The sequence below is a fragment of the Sinocyclocheilus grahami genome, unplaced genomic scaffold (genome assembly GCF_001515645.1).
Source record: "Sinocyclocheilus grahami isolate Dianchi unplaced genomic scaffold, SAMN03320097.WGS_v1.1 scaffold48.1, whole genome shotgun sequence".
NCBI classification, from domain to species: Eukaryota; Metazoa; Chordata; class Actinopteri; order Cypriniformes; family Cyprinidae; genus Sinocyclocheilus; species Sinocyclocheilus grahami.
Window position 1 is genome coordinate 1,629,164 of NW_015505227.1, and position 20,647 is coordinate 1,649,810.

Consider the following 20,647-nt stretch of genomic DNA (forward strand, 5'->3'; position numbering starts at 1 on the left):
TGATCATTTTAATTCCATAAATGTAAATGTATTCACATTTATGTTAACATTGAAGTTATTTTCCAGGTACAATAAATAATTCTGAATATGACATGAGTTAAAGGGCATTTTCATCAAATACAAAAACTATTATTATTTGTGTGTGAAGTGTAAAAAAGCATGAACTTAACTCCAGTAAACTCCACACGGAGCTTTGGGTGTGTCATCTTCAGGTTATTCAGGTCTTTTCAAATCATGTCTTGTCTGTATTTTGGTCACGTGACTCATTTCCCCTCTATATTGTTTGCAAAAGCCCTGTTTTTCCTATGAATTTCATCATAATATATTTAGTATGTAGTCACTTTCTGAATCAGAAGATGTGTTTTGGTAGTTTTAAATTTTTCCGGTCTGTCTAGTATTGCGTTATATGCTCCTGTGTCTCTTTCCTACTATTATGAGATGAATGGATTCATATGACTCACTAAAATAAGCTCAAATATCAACAGATGTGTAGTTGTGCATACCAAAGCGTTGAACCTTCATAACTAGTAGCCTCAGGTCTTAACTTCCCATAGCTTCTAGATTGTGATTGATATGTATTTTTGCTTGATCCAATGGGTCAAACACTCAGTATGTGAGAGCAAACAAGCTTTTCACATCTACACACACCTGGAGGAGACTGAAGTATCTAGTTTCAGAGAAGATTTGGAAAGCGACCATGACAATGGCTCATTTCAGGTTCGGTAAAAGGGACTAGACACAGAATATCACCATGTTCCTTGCCAAGAGCACTAGTTGACTGAGTTGTTATGAAATTAGTGATGGATTTTCGGTTTTGTATTACCTGTGTGTCATCGCTGTTTGTTATGACCCTTGCGGGGAAGTTCCGGCCTTTTCAACACGTCATGACATGATATTTATCGACTGTCTTTTTCTAGAGTGGAACCATGCCCTGAATGTTGTGGGAAAATTAATTTTGCATTGAATTATGGTTAGGTTATGTAGTAGCTCAAAGTATCATTCAGATGGTTTCCTTGTGTTTTAAGTAGGCGATTCCTCGCCAGAATGAGCAACAAAGTTAGTTAATGGCGTTTATTTGCTTCAACACAGAAACTGGAAATAAATGGCCATCTATTCATGTTTGCTAATAAAACCAAGAAGCATTTAACAAAAGATTGTTATAGAGATACAGTACATAATCATTCCCCAGTCTCAGCTTTTAACTTTCTATTTTCAATGTGGCAGTAATGATTCAGATGCAAATTCTCGTCATTATGATATACCTGCTACTTATTTTCGCAGTTATAGTTGACAGGCTAATCAGTTTGGATTAAATAATTGAAGTAAAATGCTAATTGTACAATTCCATTAAGTACCAATCCTCTAAAAATGTGACATTTTAATGAGTCAGAGAGACATAACAGACTTTATTTATTAATTTAATCTGTAATGTGGAATTATTTTTATTTTCATTTATAATTTCATAATTTATTATTCTAAAATAGCCAACTACGTTACATGATTTTATGTATTTATTTCAACTGTAATGTGTAGTTTTACGTTTTTACTTTTATCATTAGTCTAAAATATCCGAGTTGCATTATCTTTCTTTCTCTCTCTTTCTTTCTTTCTTTTTTCTCTCTCTTTCTCTTTCTTTTTCTTTCTCTCTTTCTTTTTCTTTCTTTCTTTCTTTCTTTCTTTCTCTTTCTTTCTTTCTTTCTTTTTCTCTTTCTTTCTTTTTCTTTCTCTTTCTTTCTTTCTTTCTTTCTCTCTTTCTTTCTTTCTTTCTTTCTTTCTCTCTCTCTCTTTCTTTCTTTCTTTCTTTCTTTCTTTCTTCCTTCCTCTGTAATGTAATTTTTATTTTAATTACTTTTATCAATTTTATCTTTTAGTTAGTTAATGTTCCACTTATTATCCTTTGCATATAACTGAGTAAACTCGCCATTCAGGTTGATGCTGTTATTAATGAGATGAGTAGTTTATTTATTGCATAATATTTAGCAAATCCAGTATTACATTACAACAATAGTCGGTCTGTATCATTTCTTTATCTGTCAGCTCTTTTTGTTTAGATATATTCTTCTGATCTGTACAGCTCTGCCACTGCCCCTCTTACCCTCCTTGCCTTAGTAAACCCACAAGACTCAAGTCACAGCAGGTGCCCCCTGAAAGACAAAGCAGATCAGGATGTTTTTGTGTGTGTGTGATTGTGATTGTGGATGCCTGTAATGGCCTAGTGGCCAGGAAATGTATTGCTGTTTTTGTTGTGATAAATTTGTTTAGCTCTAGGGACAGTGGCCAGTAAATTTGTCACTGCCGTTTTGTTGTTAGGAGTAAGATTACATGTTGACCTTGTGAGGAAATTACAGGTTCTGTAATTGAGTATACTACATGACAAAATACAGAATGTCCCTTGGTTCAGTGATTCAAACCTGATAGATATGGGGACTTGTTATTAGTTTTTCATCTTAATATCTGACAGGGCCTCTTTTTATGATTATTGTGTCAAAACTTTGATTGAAAATACTTTTAATGTATTATGGAGGCCTTCTTCTTATTGTGTTCTTGAATTCTGTCATTATTAACTCACCCATAAGATTTTCTTTCTTTTGAAAACAAAATCTGATATTTTGAATCTTCTTCCAAGCTGCAATTTTCTATACAATGAATTCATGTTATTAGGAATATTAAGCTCCAAAAGATACAAAAAAAGTGGTCCAAATAACTCATCTGCTTTTTTCAAGTCTTATGAAGACTTTTCTATTTCTTGTTTAAAAGTGAAAGAAAAATCATGTTGCTGGAACAGTATTTAATCAGATTTAATCTGCAATTTCACAGAACTAGACTACAGTTTTACAGAAACTGTCATATTTGTCATAAAAAATGAATGTCCTCTATAACCGATGTATGATTTTGACAGTATGATATTCCTTTTTTTTTTTTTTCCATTACCTTTCAAGTTTCCATCACCTTGAAAATTCAAGGCAGCTGTTTGCACATGTCAAATTTATTCAGCCTCACACATCCTACAAAAGATGGATAGACTGGTGCTACATCTTTCTATCCTTTCCTCTCATACTTCCCAACATGCTGTAATCGAGATTTATCAGTTCCGAGGCAGATGGTTTTCCAGGATGCGAGCCGCAGCCCCCCTCCTGACCCTCTTGCTGGATCCTGAGCCCTGGGCCCAAGTGTTTGTCTAGACTTGAGCTATCCACCTCATCTAGTAATGACAGGGCCCCTAACCTCCCCTCCCCATTCTCCTCCATCCCTGCATGTCCCAGAGGAATTAGGGTCATCCATCCTCAAGTACCCCTATGCTGCTAAAAGTAGCTCAACACATGGTGGAGCTTTTTGTAGAACTGCATCCTGTCTTGTGGGTTCCTCAAAATCTCCCAAAATCCATAGGAACAATGTCTTTTTATACCTCTGATAATGGTGGCGCAATGTCGGAGTCCTCAAGGGTTTCAGAGTGCTTTCGAAGAAAACCTTTCTTTGATGCAATGAAAGTCTGGAGTAATGAGACAAGGCCATTTTTTTATTTAAACCACAAGTTTGAAAAGAATAGAAGGGCAGGCATGACGTAGGTCTCTCGTTATCAGCTGGCTCGTGAATTGGCCGTAGCAAGTGGCAGGACACGTGTCTCTCTCTTTGTTTAGTCAAAGCCTGAATTGGCGCCTTGGATGGGACCTATTCATGGCTGGACATAAGGCTGCCTTTGAGAGCGGCGGTGGCTTGCTGGCCCTCATTATCCTCATTGTTGCATTCCATTACACCTCATTTTTTTTGACCCACTTCAACAGGGACTTTGGACAAAGCCCGCAGTGTGAGAGGGAGCAGTCGATCCAAAATCTGCAGAACTTTGAAGGCGATGGAATTGTTAACACCTTAGTCTGTCGGAGGATCTCATTATCTCCCTGCTATCACATTAAAAGTATTGCAGAATGTGATATTAGAGTATTATGTTAGACAGCCAAGTAATATAATCCAGTCTATGTTCCTCTCTTTTTGATATGCTGTGGATATAAGAACTTTGCCAGAGAAGTCAGCTATTGTGAGTCATAGTGTTTACGTGACGGACTCGCAGTGTGTTTGCTGGGTGGTCATGTGCTTAGAAAATTGTGTATATGGCTTGTCTTGGTGGATTTGGATTGTGGGTCGGGTCACACATTATGAGGCTGTTGCAGATGCCTTCAGACATCCATAATGCAATCAGCTTTTCTATTTGCTGCTTCTGAATTCAATTTCAACTTAATTTAAAAGTACAAATTTGAAAGCGCCACGATTGTTTTGCATAATGTACTGCCTGAATACACACACAAATTACATGAATTATGAATGTATGTATGTATATGTATATATTAAAAATTGCTATATAAAATATGTAAGAAAAAGTATAGTAGCATTTTTATAATCATTCTCCTTATAGATTTTATTAATTTGTTCTTCTGTAATAAAAACGAATGACTTGTATAATAAAAATTAATAAAGTGCCACTAATGCTATGATTATTTTTATATAATTATATATTATACAAAATGTATTATTCTATTCAATTTAAGTTCAAATGTGAAAGGGACATGATTGTGTGTGTGTCTGTGTGTATATATAATATATGTGACCCTGGACCACAAAACCAGTCATAAGGGTCAATTTTTCGAAATTGAGATTTGTACATCATCTTTTTATACATCATCTTTCCATTGATGTATTGTTAATTAGGATAGGACAATATTTGGCCGAGATACAACTATTTGAAAATCTGAAATCTGAGGGTGCAAAAAAATCTAAATATTGAGAAAATCGCCTTTAAAGTTGTCCAAATTAAGTTCTTAGCAATGCATATTGCTAATCAAAAATTAAGTTTTGATATATTTACACTAGGAAATTTACAAAATATCTTCATGGAGCATGATCTTTACTTAATATCCTAATGATTTTTGGCATAAAAGAAAAATCAATATTTTTGACCCATACAATGTATTTTTGCCTATTTCTACAAACATACCCCAGCGACTTAAGACTGATTTTGTGGTCCAGGGTCACATATGTGATTGACACAAAACGCATAGATTTTATTAATTTGTCCTATATAATAAAAACGAATAAAGTGCTACTAATTATATTATATTGCTTATATAACTATATTATTGTTAAAAATCAACATCCAGCAGTACTATATTGAACATTAAACTAAACTCTCTCCCGCTGTTTTCTTCGTGTGTCACCGAAATATCTGTTCTTCTCACAGCCCAAATCGAGTTATCTCAGACTGTGTGTCGTCTCTTCACATAATGGCTGTTCTGTTCCTAACATCTCTCGGAGTGAATTTACATGTGTGACAGATTTCACATTCTTTCTGCCTACGTCCTGAGGTCCATTACGTCGCCTGTGTAGGAGTCAAGGGCTGCCCTTAGATAAAGTGAACAATCTCCCTATCCCTCTGTCCACCCACTCCTCGCCGTTTGACTAGAGGGACTGTCAGATACGGGGTGGCAGCTTACCAGATGTTGTTTCAGTAATACTGCTGAAATGAGAGATGTGAGATACCTGCTGTGTGAAGCCTTGATTGTTATCCCCTACATGGATAACTACAGCACTGTCTTTGATGGGATCTGATGGCAGGCTAACTTAAATGTCACTCGAGCCCTAATGCTGATCATGGCTAATGCAATCACACTTATATTAGATTATTTCCGTGTCAGTTGAAGAAGTTGAAATCACGCTGGCATCCAATCTGCAAGTCTTTGTCAGGCACTGAAAAAAGTGGAAAGGAAGTGTGATTTTTTTTTTTTGTGATATAGTCAAAAGGGTACTGACAAAGGTCCTTTGATTAATAGTGCACAGAAAACTGGAGATACGTGCTGTGTCTCAATTGGCCTACTTATACTATGCCCTAAAAGTATGTACTCTTTTTGTGAAGAAAAAGTACATACTTTTGAGTATGTAGCAGAATAGTAGGCAAACATTGGGACAAACTACTTCGTCATAACTGCGTCTTTAACGGACGCTCTATTGCTTACGTATATCCTGTCACCGTTTAAACTGCACTCTCAATCATCTTGGCAAAGTTAACATTATCCATATTTCGTTTAATTTAATTTCCTACCGTATTGGAGAGAAATGAAGAGGCACGTTGATCTGCCAGCCGAGGGTTTATCATGCCCAGAACTCTGCTCATATGTTTGCATAATGATGCATTTAAAAGTTAATGACCAAACATATCAAGTTGACAGTGTTGCTGCAGATGAAATATAATGCGGATAACATTAAATAAACATTTTTTCAATGGGTTAGATATTATTTATCACTCAAACCCCTTTCTCTACCTGTCCGTCGGTCTCGCATATCCATCATGTTTGTAGTTTTTTTTTAACACTTTTCATACGTGTTTGTAGTTCTAATCGAATCCTTGTCCACCGCACAATGTGTTGTGGACAATATTAGCCGTTAATAGTATGCACGGATCTGCACTTCGAATTTCTACCGGAAGCAGTAAACCATCCAGGTAGGCCTGTCACGATAACAACTTTTTGCTGTGCGATATATTGCCCCAGAAATAATTGCGATATGCGATATTATTGTCATTTTAGAGACCATTTTATGCCACTGAATATATAATAATAATGTAACAGCATAATAATGCAAGAAGGCCTACACACTTCCAAATGACAATTTATTTTATTTTTAAGAATATTTAGATCATGGAAATTAAGTATCAAAATATTAGATACTTGAATAAATAGTAAATAAACATTTTCTAACAAAGTGCAAAGTAACAAGTAGAAAAATGTACAAAGAACTCCACCAGATTTTTTCCATCTACAGATTTTCCCCTGACCTTCTTTTCTTTGTAAATGAAGGGTGCACACTATTGCTGAAAAACACTATCACTACTTAGCAGTCAGATGTCCGTATGAACAAATGCACAGATCCCTAAACAAGATCATATCTGCAGATGAAACTTTGTTTGTAGAAGCATTTTTATAATTTGAGCTAGCACCTCATGACTACACGTTATGTACGAGAAGCTGCAAAAGACACAGGCGCAAGTGGAATGTACAAAACATGGTGACATTAAGTAAATATAATGGGCGATATATTGCGTCACCAAAAATTATTGAGGCCATGTACATACAGTATATTGCGAGATAAGTCGATATATTGATTATTGCGACAGCTTTGGAATACTCATTTCAACATACTACGATTTGGGACATACTAATTCTAAATTCTATTACTATTTAGGACGGATTGTATGCGAATTGGGACACAGCAACAGTATGTTCTTATTTGCTTGCTGATCATGTGTCTTGTTACCATGGTGATCCTCATGTTATACATATATCAAAGGATTTTTATAATCAGATCAGTGCTGAGGCTCACAGAAGATGGTTCTGTTAACCATCTCTTTGTCACACCGAATGAAATACACCGAAGAAATGTAGCTGCCCAGATCAACAGGGACACATGACAACACCCCATAGGTGACTGTTTTGTTTTGTCTGGAATTTGAGGATCATCCACTCATCTGCTGTTATAGGGGCTTGTGGTTTTACCTTAATTTCATTCTTATTTAAAAAATTTGTTTATTATTTTTATTCTTTTGCTTATTTTTAAACTTTTTTTAATGATTGATATTTTTACTTTTATTTTGCTTTTTAATTATTTTTTTGTTTATTGTATTTTTAGTTTAGTTTTTTTTTTTTTTTAAGTATTTTTGTTATTTTTATTTTTTTAAGTTTTGCTTATTTTATTTTATTGTTTGTTCATCTTATTTTTAGTTTTTTAAATAGTTGTTCTTTGTACTTTAATATTATTTATTTATGCTTATTTTTTCTGTTATTACATTTTAATTTTGGCCATGGTTATGAATAAAATCACTTTAGGTGATTGTGAACCAGGCTCAAACTTGCATCACCCACATGAGCACCACGGGTCAGTGTGTCAGAGCATGTGCGTTAACCACTGGGCCACACTTCAAAATTTTATCAATGTATAGGTGTACAATGACCTGCATAAACTGCTCTTTATTTCTTGTTGCAAACTCTTGCTCAGGACATTAGAGAGAGCGATCTGTATGATGCTGAGTCTTGGCTGCGCCTCCCCACCTTGCCAATGACATCCTGCTCCATGTTGCTCAGAATGCGTCCATTCTCACTGAAGCAGTTGATGTGTCTATTTGTGTGGGTGCGAATATGTATGTTCTATGTTTTAAGCATGCCATTTGTTTTTATGTTTACAAGATTATGCATAAGCTTATATGGAAAATTACTGTGCGTGAGAGCATGTGGGTCTCTCTCTCTCTCTCTCTCTCTCTCTCTCTCTCTCTTTCAGTTTCATTGCACTGCATTGGAATTACGCCTAATTGTACATTCATATTGTTTGTTGCTGCTGAGCTGCATATATAGAGAGCATCAGCCTGGGTTCCAGAAGTAAAAATCCCATTCATTTTCTCCTTATAGGAACTGATTTTTATCGATAACTTATAAGCTTTTCAAGACACATCTGCTTTGAGATATAGAGTTTATAGAGTTTTGTTGTAGCCATCAGCCCACAATTATTTTATTCTTATTTTCCACATAATCTTGTTTACTAGCATAATACCTGTTGAAATCTACATTATCCATGATTCTGCAAAGAAATAAACAAACTGTGCCAAAAGATCTCTTTAATGCCTGATCACTCTCATGATTCAACAAAAATGACATGTTCCGCTCCCTACACTCTATATCTACTTAGATATCTGTGTATACACATACACTCACTCACACCCACACACACACACACACACACACACACATATATATATATATATATATATATATATATATATACACAGGTGAGATGTTGGAATACTGCCCCATGTTGGATCATGCTCTGCTTCAGTATGTCACAGTACATGTTTGCATTCATGGTTCCCTTAATGAACTGTAGCTCCCCAGTGACGGCAGCACTCATGCAGCCCTAGACCATGACACTCCCACCACTATGCTTGACTGTAGGCAAGACACACTTGTCTTTGTACTCCTCACCTGGTTGCCGCCACCTTAGGACCATGTGATATTTCAGTTTTTCTTTTTTTAATAAATCTGCAAAAATATCAACAATTCTGTGTTTTTCTGTCAATATGGGGTGCTGTGTGTACATTAATGAGGAAAAAAAATTTTTAGCAAATGGCTGCAATATAACAAAGAGTGAAAAATTTAAGGGGGTCTGAATACTTTCCGTATCCACTGTGTGTGTATATATATATATATGAGATAGACAGGCAGATACACATTTAAGTATATGTATGTATGTGTATGTATGTATGTATGTATATATATATATATATATATATATATATACACTGTACATACATACATACACACACACACAAATATTTATGTAGTTTGTGAGTGTAGGGTAGGGAGATTGATTCTAATATATTGTTTCTGTATCTATAATCAACATCTTTAAATGTTTATATTTTTATAGCATTTTTTTATTCGATTGCATTGCTTCATGGAATTATAGTTTTTTCCCCCCTTCATTAACCTTTGACCTCAGTTGTGTAATTTAAAAATACTTTTTTTCAAGTTTGTGGTGTTGTGATTTACCTTGTAGCTGATTGGGTAGCTGGCTGGATTTGGTTGAAAATGAATGGGAAAAATAGGCTACTTCTTGTTGCTAAAAAAGTGGGTGGGCAATGTTACATCCTATAGAGAGAGTAGTATTCTTAAATTATTTGGAAAAAAAATAAACATATATAGAGCAGTTTAAAATAATAAAGAACATTAAACATTTAAAGAACAAAAATAATTCTAAACATTTCAGGTGAAATGTGTAATTTCTGAACCACTAATATAACCAAACAGAATAGAGATGTTAAGTCATAATGCTAATTTGTAGGCTAAGCCAGAAGGCTAATTCACCATGTGTTCCCTATGGGTTTTTAGAATGGTGGTTCTGAGTAAATTAATGCCTCATTACTTGAATAGACTTTGACATTTTGTTCTGCAACATAAAGTGCACTGTCATTCCTCAAACATGAGTTTTGAAGCTTTTTTTTCATTGTCTACTGGAAAAACATGATACATTCTTTTTGTCTCACTTTCTTGCTAAATGTTCAGGCAGCATCTGGCTATACTGAACAATACTTTCAATTTACCCACTTGAATGTCACACCCACTTTAAAATGTGCATGTTTTGAGTCATAGATTCCAGATCCCTTTATTTTCAAAAGCAAAATATTGTTATCTCCTCAGAGAAGCTGTTGATAACATCAGCAGATATCCCTCACACACAGTCTGCAGGTAACATAAGGTAACATGTTTTGGCTATGGTTTGTAGTATCTGTGTCCCTTCTCTGTGCTGTAAGGGGTTCAGGTATCACCCACACAATACACACAACAGGGCCGTATATCAGCACGGAAAGACGAGAAGTTTGTTTGCCCACTGCTCTCCAGGACCTCTGGCAGCCGTCTGGAAGGTGCATTTGCAAAAAAGCAAAGTAACTGAAACCGTGAAATCCTGAAAAAATACTTATAGGGGTCATATGATGTCGCTAAAAAGAACATTATTTTGTGTATTTGGTGTAATGAAATGTTTATGCGGTTTAAAGTAAAAAAACACATTATTTTCCACAAACTGTTTTTACATGTTTACTGTTTCTACATTATTGTTTCTTCTCTATGCCCCGCCTTTCTGAAACGTGTCGATTTTTACAAAGCTCATCGGTCTGAAAAGTGAGGTGTGCTCTGATTGGCCAGCTATCCAGTGCCTTGTGATTGGCCGAATACCTCAAGCGTGTGATGGAAATGTTACACCCCTTACCATACTGTGATGCCCTGTCCCGGCCGAAGCGACGATTCAAAAACATTAAAACCCATTATAAACGAGGCATTTGTTGCATCCAGTGGGGACATAATTACGGATTATAATGACTTATACTGTCTTTTTACGCGTTGCATCGCGCCACGCCACGTAAACATAAAACCATGTCTGCATTTGTGATCGGAGAAATGACAAACAAACGCTACTCTACACTGCTCAAAACTCGCGTTTGAATCATCAGTGGCAAATCCTTTAAATGAAAACGTTCTTACAGTCTGTGAGTCAGAACAACTGGCATTGTAGTCTACTCTTCCAGAATCAGAAAACAGTCCTCCATAAAATGTGCTGCACACAAATTAATATTTGGGTTGAACTGTTCTGGAACAGTGTTGTAAATACAACTTAACCACTGATTTCTAGTCGTGTCCTCTTTTGGAAGACCAAACAAAGTAGTTTTGCTTTCACAACAAAATACACGGTGGGCTAGAGTGACCGGCAGCCGGAGGGCTAGAGTGAGCGGAGGCCGACGGCTAGAGTGAGCGGTGGAGGGCGGGCTTGAGAACGGCGTGGCCGGCGGATTCGATCCACAGCGCGAAGTTGATGTATTTCCTCAGCGACCAGCACGGATCAGCTCTAGGCATGACGAAGCGGATATCATCCTCTTTTGGAAGGCCAAACAAAGTAGTTTCGCTTTCACAACGAATCACACAGTGCCTTCACGACATGGCGGCAGCAACAATACTACAGCGAGAATAAAAGTTACGCCTTCTTTCTTTGCGTGAACATTTGGGTGGCATTATGCAAATCTTCCCACATCGTGACGTAGACATGTGGGGGCGTGTTAGAACGAGCCGTTTTAGGTAGGAGTGTCTGACTCTGAACTTTTATAAAGAATATCTCTTTGGATTTGCGACTTTAGTCTTTGCAACTTTACAGATCTTCTTTATGCACCAAGAGCTTGTAACACTTCAAAGAGAAAGGAAAAATTGAAATCGCATCATATGACCCCTTTAAAGTTGAAGTACTATGTAATTTCTGCACCACCAGCATTACCAAAAATGTACTCGAACGAATAGAGAGTCTCCACAACAGTTAGCAATAGACTGACGCTTGAACCATGCATTGTAAATTCGGCCTAGGTGGTTGCTGAGGTTTTTTGGGTGGTTGCTCGGTTGTTACTTACTGTTCAAAGTAAAAAGTAATGGTCATCCCAGCCGAACGCATAGTCACTGGAATAAAGTGCCAGCTGAACACCAGACTCACTGGAAAAAATGTGTTGGTGACATTTCTTCAAAATATTACATTGCTTCGCTTGTTTCACTTAAGAGAAATGTTCAATGGCCATTCAGTTTTATCTGAAAAAGATAAACATACATTTTTTATTATGTTGGTTGTTTTACATATCGCAGCAATTTAAAAATTAAAGGTCTGGTGAGAGGCAACCCTACCCTAAACCTAACTGATATTAACAAAAGCAAATGTGAAAGAAAATGGCATATTCTGAAGCAACCATGCCATTCTAGCTCCTGCAAGTCTTTGAGCTTTTTTATCGTGACTTATCTTTCACAGGACGGTACTCAAGTGCTCCACATCAAGTTCAGTGCTGCACTAGGTGAGCTACTGAGCAAGTTTACTATGCAGAAAAGCAAAAACTATGGAATGAATTTTGCGATGCAAATATATTATTTTTGTGCAAGGGGCTTCGTGAAAAGACTTTATTCATTTTATTAATCGATAATCTTCCCCTGTAATCATAATTTGTGTGAAAAGAAATAAAAGTTATTGGTGTTTTACTGCCACTAGTGTTCATTGCAGCTGGAAACTGCAGTGAATTGTTTGTATAGGTACTTTTTTGGAGTTTAGCAAAATTGTGAAGTGAAGTGAAAGTGACGTTGAGCCATACTAGCAATTAGTGCTCTGCATTTAACCCATCCAATGTGCACACACACAGCAGTGAACACACACCGTGAACACACACCCGGAGCAGTGGGCAGCCATTTATGCTGCAGCGCCCGGGGAGCAGTTGGGGGTTCGATGCCTTGCTCAAGGGCACCTCAGTCGTGGTATTGAAGGTGGAAGAGAGCGCTGTACATTCACTCCTCCCACCTACAATCCCTGCCGGTACGAGACTCGAACCCGCAACCTTTTGGTTACGAGTCTGACTCTGTAACCATTAGGCCACGACTTCCCCTTCAGTGCTGGGAAGGGGAAAAGGTCCTAATAAGCCTATATAGGTAATATTAATAGTGTTTCTTGCCCTAGCAAACATGGCTAACTGTGCCATCAGATAATTGATGCTCTGTTTGCTTTGTGGTGTTTTTATGTCAAGAAGTTGGCAGCTGTTCTACTGTCATATATTCCACCTCTCCCTCCCCCCCCCTCACTCTTGATCATCTTGTCTCTAGAGAGAAACTTGTCTCCCATGTGTGCAGACGTGTAAATGCGCACTTTGTGTTAATTCAGTTGCATGTGTAGAGTTCCATGTTTTTTAGCGCTATGATGGTTGCACATAGACACCCCTCCTTCCTAGGAGCCTCCGGCAACATGCCATTGAAGGTGGCGGTGGGATTTGTGGGGCTATACATAGGCTCTCAGGCAAGATGCTAGTTTGTTTGGCTCACGATAGGGTCTGGAAAATGACGGCCGCTGTTTTTGTTATGCTTCTGATGTGCTGCTTTTGTTTTCTGCCTTTTGTACAGAGCCGCTGAGGTTTAAATCTTAAGGAGATGGGACTTGGGCTTCTGCCCAAAGGTGAACGTTTCAAACTCTGCCCCTATAGCTGTGACCGGTTTGCCGTGAGGCCCCGTACCCCCTTCTAATGGTGAGTTGACTTTCTCTATCTTTATGGGGAAAACAGGTTGTACAGTGAGGAATCAAGAATAAATCCCACTGTTTTTGTTTAGTGAAGATTTGTAGATTGGTTAACCGATCACTTCCAAGGTTTTACTGCATGAAACAATTACTTGCTATGTATATTTCTGGTAAAGTTTGGAATCAACCAGGTAAAATGTCAAACTGTCAACCTTGATGTTCTTATCACATCTTAACCAGGTGTGAAGTTTCCAGCGACAAATAATTTGTCCATCCACATTAGAAGTGCAAAAAAAAAATAAAGCAAGATTTTGGAGCAAAATTTAATTGTGGGTGGGACTATCCAGTATGATACAGAGTAACTGCTAAATATCCTGCCACTTGTCGCAGCTGCTGCTGCTGCTTATGACAAAAACTCAAGAGCAATAATTTGTATTGCTTTTTGCCTTATTGCGCCAAACCTGGTTAGGATGGTTGCATGCTAAAAGTCCCAACATTTATGCATCAGTCAAACCCAATAGCCTCAGAGAAACTGTTACATATCAAAATGTTGAATTGCAGTTGGTACAAATGTAAATAAAAAAAATTTAAGTGGAAAAACTTTACCTTGGCTCTGTATAATTGCCGCCTCATCAATTAACCAAAACATGGTTGTAATCCGCAGAAGCCATTTAAATTTACATTCTCCTCCATCCAAAGAATTTGTTCTGCATGCAGCCAAACAAATAGTAACAGCTCCTCTGACAGCAACACTGGCAAAGACAAAAGCAGCTACCATGAATTGCATATGTGTCACAGTTTTACAATCCTTGAATGGTTCCATAACTATTAAACCGTGTATGCCATTGCCAACCTATGTAGCTGCTGTTCAGATTTTTATTTAAAAAATTGTTTTACTTGTGTAGACGAGAATATCATAGAATATTATAGAGACTCTCATAGGCAGCTTTTGACATAATTCAGATTCTTGGCATGATATGAATCTGAATTGGAACTATTTGGGGGAAAAGGGAAATATACCATGAAATGCCTGGGTCATATTCCAATAGAGAGAGCGAAAAAACGAAGCCTACTTCAATGCAAAAACACTTCAGTAATTGTAAACATTTAGTTTATTTATTCATTTAATTATTGCAGATAATTCAGATTTTTTTAAAAAAATGCTTTTTGCTTGGTTTCTTCATTCAGGATTTCGCTTCATTTTTTGCATGCACTCTAACATTTGAAGTAACACAAAAAGTTGTTATACTCCTTGACAAAGAGCGTTTTGTATCCTCCCTGACCCTTTAGTTTGCAAAAACGAGGCCTTGTTCTCTGTCCGAGAAGCACGTTGTTGCTGTGTTGTAGCTCTGGGCCCATCTAATTATCCTACTGGCTGTCCATCCGTGAAATAGGCATTACACTGTGAAACTGAGCCAGTGTAGCTTTCCTCTGAACAATCGTGATAGCTTAGCAACAATGTGGCAGCCTATAATGACCATAACAACAGCAAGGGCACACCAGAGGATTATGGGGGATTATTACCTTTGATCTGCTCCAAAACAGGATGGGCAGAGAGTTGGGGGAGTTATTAGGAACCAGGCAAGTTTATTCTATATGCTCTTTCCTTTTTTCTAGACATAGCTGTTAAGGGAAGATTGTTATTTCTTAAAGTAGAGGCAGAGAGAACAAAATGTAGTGATAAAAAAGGAAGGGGGGAAAAAAACTCTCATCAAAGTGTGGAGTCGGGAGTAGGGCGCAATGGACTCTGCTGAATGTCCACTGAGTCATGTTTTATTAAATCTTATTTGCTATTTGTGGGCAGCTGCAGTTGCAGCAGAGTTCAAAGCGTGAACTAGTGTGGGTTGTTTTTGGGACAGTAAGAAACAGACTCGGCCAGCAATCTTAACGAACAGCATTTCTCTGGACATCAGATAATCCACACTGGCCTGATATGTGTTTAGGGGTGATTAATTGTTCTTGGTTAGAGCTGCAGGCTGTCTCCACAGAGCAAGGACACCGTTCAAGGGCTCTTTAATGTTGTAGAATCCCGAATGAGCAACTTGAGTCATGCAGTTCCAGCACTGGGACCACAATGTCACTCTTACACTTTCTGGGGTGAGTCCCATCAAAACTGCCATGAAATGTCCAGGTGTATTTCACAAACAAATCAAGAGCTAAAAATGTGTTACATAAAGAACATGAAGCCTAGGTTTTTGCCTGTTGTAAGGCTAATAAATAATTAGTTTGTCTGTCTGTCGTTCTATCTATCGTTCTATCGCTCTATCTATTGTTCTATCTATCGTTCTATCACTCTATCCATCTGTATATCGTTCTATCTATCTATCGTTCTGTCGCTCTATCGCTCTATCTTTTGTTCTATCTATCATTCTATCGCTCTATCCATCTTTCCATCTATATATCGTTCTATCTATCTATCGTTCTATCTATCTATTGTTCTAATTTTGGGATAAAATATTACCTGGATATTTGTTCATATGATTTACTGATTTGTATAAATTTTGTATTACTCTGTATCAACAAACATGTATCTGACTAATTAAAACAGTACGGCTAGAAACAGATACTGTTTTAAAAAAATATTGCTGATTAAATTTGGAACTAACAAATGGTGCATAAGGGGCATCCAAAAAGGACATCAGTTGGAACATTTTTCTTGTTTTTAACATCGGCCAACATTTAAGTATTGAGTGGCTGAAGTTTTATCCGCTCCTGATGAGTTGTAGATGCAGATATCTGTGCCATGTGTTTAGTGTTGAAACAAACAGCACAGACCCTTTGAGAGGTCTCATTTTAGAATACCTCATGTTGCTCCTTCTCATGCAAGATAAGCGCCGCCTGCGAACTGATCTCAAAAACTTTAAGGCAGGACATCTGTTTCAGCTGTCTGTTGCTACTAATTTATTTTTATTTTTAAGATGAGTCAGTGTGTTATTATATTAATAAAATAATTATATTTTGTTCTTATGCTTCAGAGATTATTTAGGCTTGTATTTTTTGGACGGGCTGTTTTCCTCAGGCAACACATCAAGGCCAAATGTTTGGCTATGTTCAAAATTAATATTAGTGTGCTGTATGTACTACACCATATAAATGTATTCAAGGAAGGAAAACATTTTATGACCTTGGGAGATTACATTTAATATAATATTTTTCAATCAGATACTGCAATGCAGTCTGGGAGACCTTAATCTGTGCATGTGCGCTATGTTGTTTACTGCACATATACTGGCACTGACAGTAGTTAATCCATGTGTTTTATGTATACAGATAAACATACAGTTTGAGGTTTGCATACTGTAAACAGCAGAAATGGTAAGAGTAGTATGTAAGATGGTTATAATTTTAAAGAGAACAGCTTTAACCAATCAGGTTTTCATACTACTGACAAGATGAGCAGGATGCAGGTGTAGCGTCTGGACCAATCAAAAACACAATTTTTCATTTGATTTAACAAATCAGTTATTCATTAGATTAACAAGTCGTCACAGACCCCTCACCCAATAGACTGGGCGCCAGGATGTCTGCGAATGACCACAGGCCACTGGTTACCATGGCAACCACGACACCTTTGCTAGACCAGAGCCATTTACGACCTAATGGAATGTAAGTAGGGAAAATCACTGCCTTTGAATTAGAAAGAGACAGTGCCCAGTAGAAATTGACTCTTTTCTAATGAATCCATAGGAAAACCTTTCTTTGAATGAACACACATATCCTTCAGATCATCGTGTATGTTGTCTTTGAGATTTTATACTGTTTTATGCAGGCTTATGATGGAAACACTCATTCCTGTCATCCCTGAGAGGTCAGGTAAATATCTACAGCGGATCTAAATATTTATAATTAATTATAACTAGTTATGATTAGTTATTCATATTTCCCCATGAGCTGATTCGCTACATAGGATTGAGTATCACCTTTTGCATAATGGTGCTTTCATTTTTAAAGTTCAAGACCTTAAAAATTCCCACACTATCGCTCTTTAAGGAGGGGTAAATTCTCACATCAGTTCTGTTTACCCAGAGTTGCTTTACAAATTCAGTATAACGTTGTTGATTTTAGAGGGTTTCTTCTTACTTGTTATTCTGAGGATACATCCGCTGCTTTATCAGTGATGGTCGATTAGATACAGAGTGTTGAAGCCTTCATCTGTTTACCCAGAAGCACTCAGGCGTTGGAGTGTTGATTAGTCGGGTTATTTGACATGATTGCGACAGCTGCTGGACAAGGAAGGGCTTTGATCGATAGAAACCCTCCATTTCTCTATGGTCTGATGTTTTAATCTGCTCTCTAGTATGGTATCATTTGTTTGACTAGGGCCCTTATAGTGTAATAAAGTGAGACCTGTTCCTGGGTGTCTTTATTTCCAGCAGTACTGTAGTCTCATCCTCAGATTGCTCACCCACGGACTGTTCACAGAGTGGCTGATGCACATTGCACACAAAAATGTGAACGTGTTCCAGTCTGATTGACCGACCTAAACACAGTTTGAAGGATTTATGGTGTTCACGTTTTTATCAGTCCAGCATTAAACAGTTGTGTTTACAAGGTAGTAGACCGAAACTATAATGATAATTTAATAATAATAATTGTTATGTGTATAGTAACAACAACAACTATTATTATTATTATTATTATTACTATTATTATTATTATTATATACATCAATTTAAATTTAAATTTGATAGCATTCTTACTTAATAAAAGTATAAATTTCCTAAAAGAAAAATCTTACTGTCCTCAATTTTGAACCATAGTGTACATATATTCCCTTGTCAGTGCCTTAAAAACAACTATGCTTTCTACACATAATCACAGAAGGGAAGAAAGTATGTTCTCATGATTATTGTCTGTAAACCATAAATATTCAGCCATGTTGTTTACATTGAAGGCAGATTTGTTTGGACCTTCATCATCGCCATGGAGGAGTTTGAGTGGGTGCTGTCACCGCAGGGGTCTTAGTCAAAATCCACTGCCTTTCTGATTCCCTCATTGCCATCTTCTGTAATGTCTCCACTGCGTCGTCATGTTTGTTTCTGGAAAAACTGATGGTTAAAACTTGCAAAGGCATGCATTTCAACACATACACAATCAAAGCTTTTGATGGAATTGGGGTTTTGGAGTGCTTTAAATTACGTGTTTACATTTTTAGTGTTTGCAAAGCTGAATAGTTGAATTGGACAAAGTCTTGTTATTGATAGTTTATGTGTATTGGACCGTTACGGTTTCATTTAAAATGGCTGTGGGAATGAATGATTGCAGCTGTAATCCTGACATTCAGTTAGTCTCCTCTTGTCCGTCATCTGCCCTTGGTCAGGTGACTACGCCTGTAACGTTAAACTCAGCACACGCTCTGTCCTCTTTCAGAACCTGCTGTCTTGCTGTGGCTGGCTGGCTGGCTGACGGAGCGGAGGGGAGTGTATATGTGTTGCTCCACAGGGACCGGGCACACCCGCTGCACGGGTTATATTACCTTTCTTAAAATACCACGAGCGCCAGGCGTGCCCAGGGCACGTGGAGGACATTTTAGTGACACTGTCAAACCTGGGTAACAACATAGATGATGTTCATGCTAATGGGTTAACGTGAAGCACCATAAGATAACCACATGAATCAGCATGGTTAAGTGATTTATCACAACTGTTTCTCAGGAGGAATTCAAACCTTTGACCAAACCTTTGATCTAGTTATTTTGTTAAAGGAAGTTAGATTTTAATGCTCTAGGCCGGGTGTAGCACGTTTCAATTAAAAAGTCCTCAAGTGTCTCGCAGCCAGGTGGTTACAATAATATTTAAAATACTTATTTATTTATTTTTTATATATTTATTTTTTGTTTTTGTTTTGTTTTTTTGTTAGGTTTGTTTTATTTTGTGGTTTGTTTGTTTGGTTCCATTTGGTTTCATTTGGTTTGTATTGTATTGTTTTGTGTTTTTGTTTGGTTTGATTGTTTTGTTTTGGTTTTGTTTGGTGTTGTTTGGTTTTGTTTTATTTGAACTTGTTTTGCTGTGGTTTGTTTTTTTTGTTTGTTTGGTGCTTTTTTGGTAACTTATCGGTTTTATTTGATGAAAAAATAACCTTTTCATCTTAAACATTTTCAATTATCGTACACTTAGTGTGTAAGGTGTTTCTCAAGCTAAAGAATGGTCACTGTTAAGGTAGTATGGCACATTGCAAGTCTGTCCAGCACATTGCATGCCTCTTTCTCCATATGATTTGACCTTTGACCTTGACCTGAACGTTAAACCTTACTAATGGTACTTTCAGTGTATTCATGCACCTGCAATTATCATTAAGGACAGTTTAGTAAGATTTATGTAACATCTAAGCCTTTTCTTTCTTTCTTTCTTTCTTTCTTTCTTTCTTTCTTTCTTTCTCTCTTTCTCTTTCTTTCTTTCTTCTTTCTTTCTTTCTTTCTTTCTTTCTTTCTCTCTTTCTCTTTCTTTCTTTCTTTCTTTCTTTCCCAGTGTCTCTCTCTCTCTCTCTCTCTCTCTCTCTCTCTCACACACACACACACACACACACACACATTTGCTCGTTTACTTGGCTATCTAGACTATAGTTTTTATAGATATAATTACTATAAACTACACATAACCTTGTGCCTATAAGAGAACTTTGCGCATTTTGAGAATGATTTAACCATTTGTATTTCTTTTTATGAATCAATTTTCTAATTCAGAATATCCCCAGCTGATCCTTGAACAAAGTTTTGTCAGATTTAGCTCACTTCTGGAGACAATTTCCTCCCTGAAATATAGCTGAGCAAACCTTAAAACATGCACACACAGGTTGAACACACATTTTTGGTAGGATCTCATAAATATGGGCCAAGTCAAAAAAAATTTCTTAACTTTTCTTCTAAAAAAATTTCTTAACTATTCAGGGTGCATATTTGTGGTAAAGTGGTATTTTTAATCAATTTTAATATGCCGCTAATTGCCTGCTAATAGCTAGTCAGACACATTTCTGAAGAGTGACCTCCAATAACCCCCCCCCCCCCCCCCCCACACCCTCCAAGAAAAGGGGGGTGTTGTCT

At 37.1% G+C, this 20,647-nt stretch overlaps 1 protein-coding gene across 1 annotated transcript in view; it reads left to right on the forward strand.

Annotated features, from left to right (window-relative positions):
* The window catches only part of LOC107582922 (protein TANC2-like), a 143,218-nt gene that overhangs the window by 29,482 nt on the left and 93,089 nt on the right, over positions 1 to 20,647 (forward strand). Inside the window, exon 2 of the mRNA XM_016268949.1 lies at positions 13,497 to 13,618. The gene's annotated coding sequence lies outside the window, so the exon portion shown is untranslated. The remainder of the gene's footprint in view (positions 1 to 13,496; positions 13,619 to 20,647) is intronic.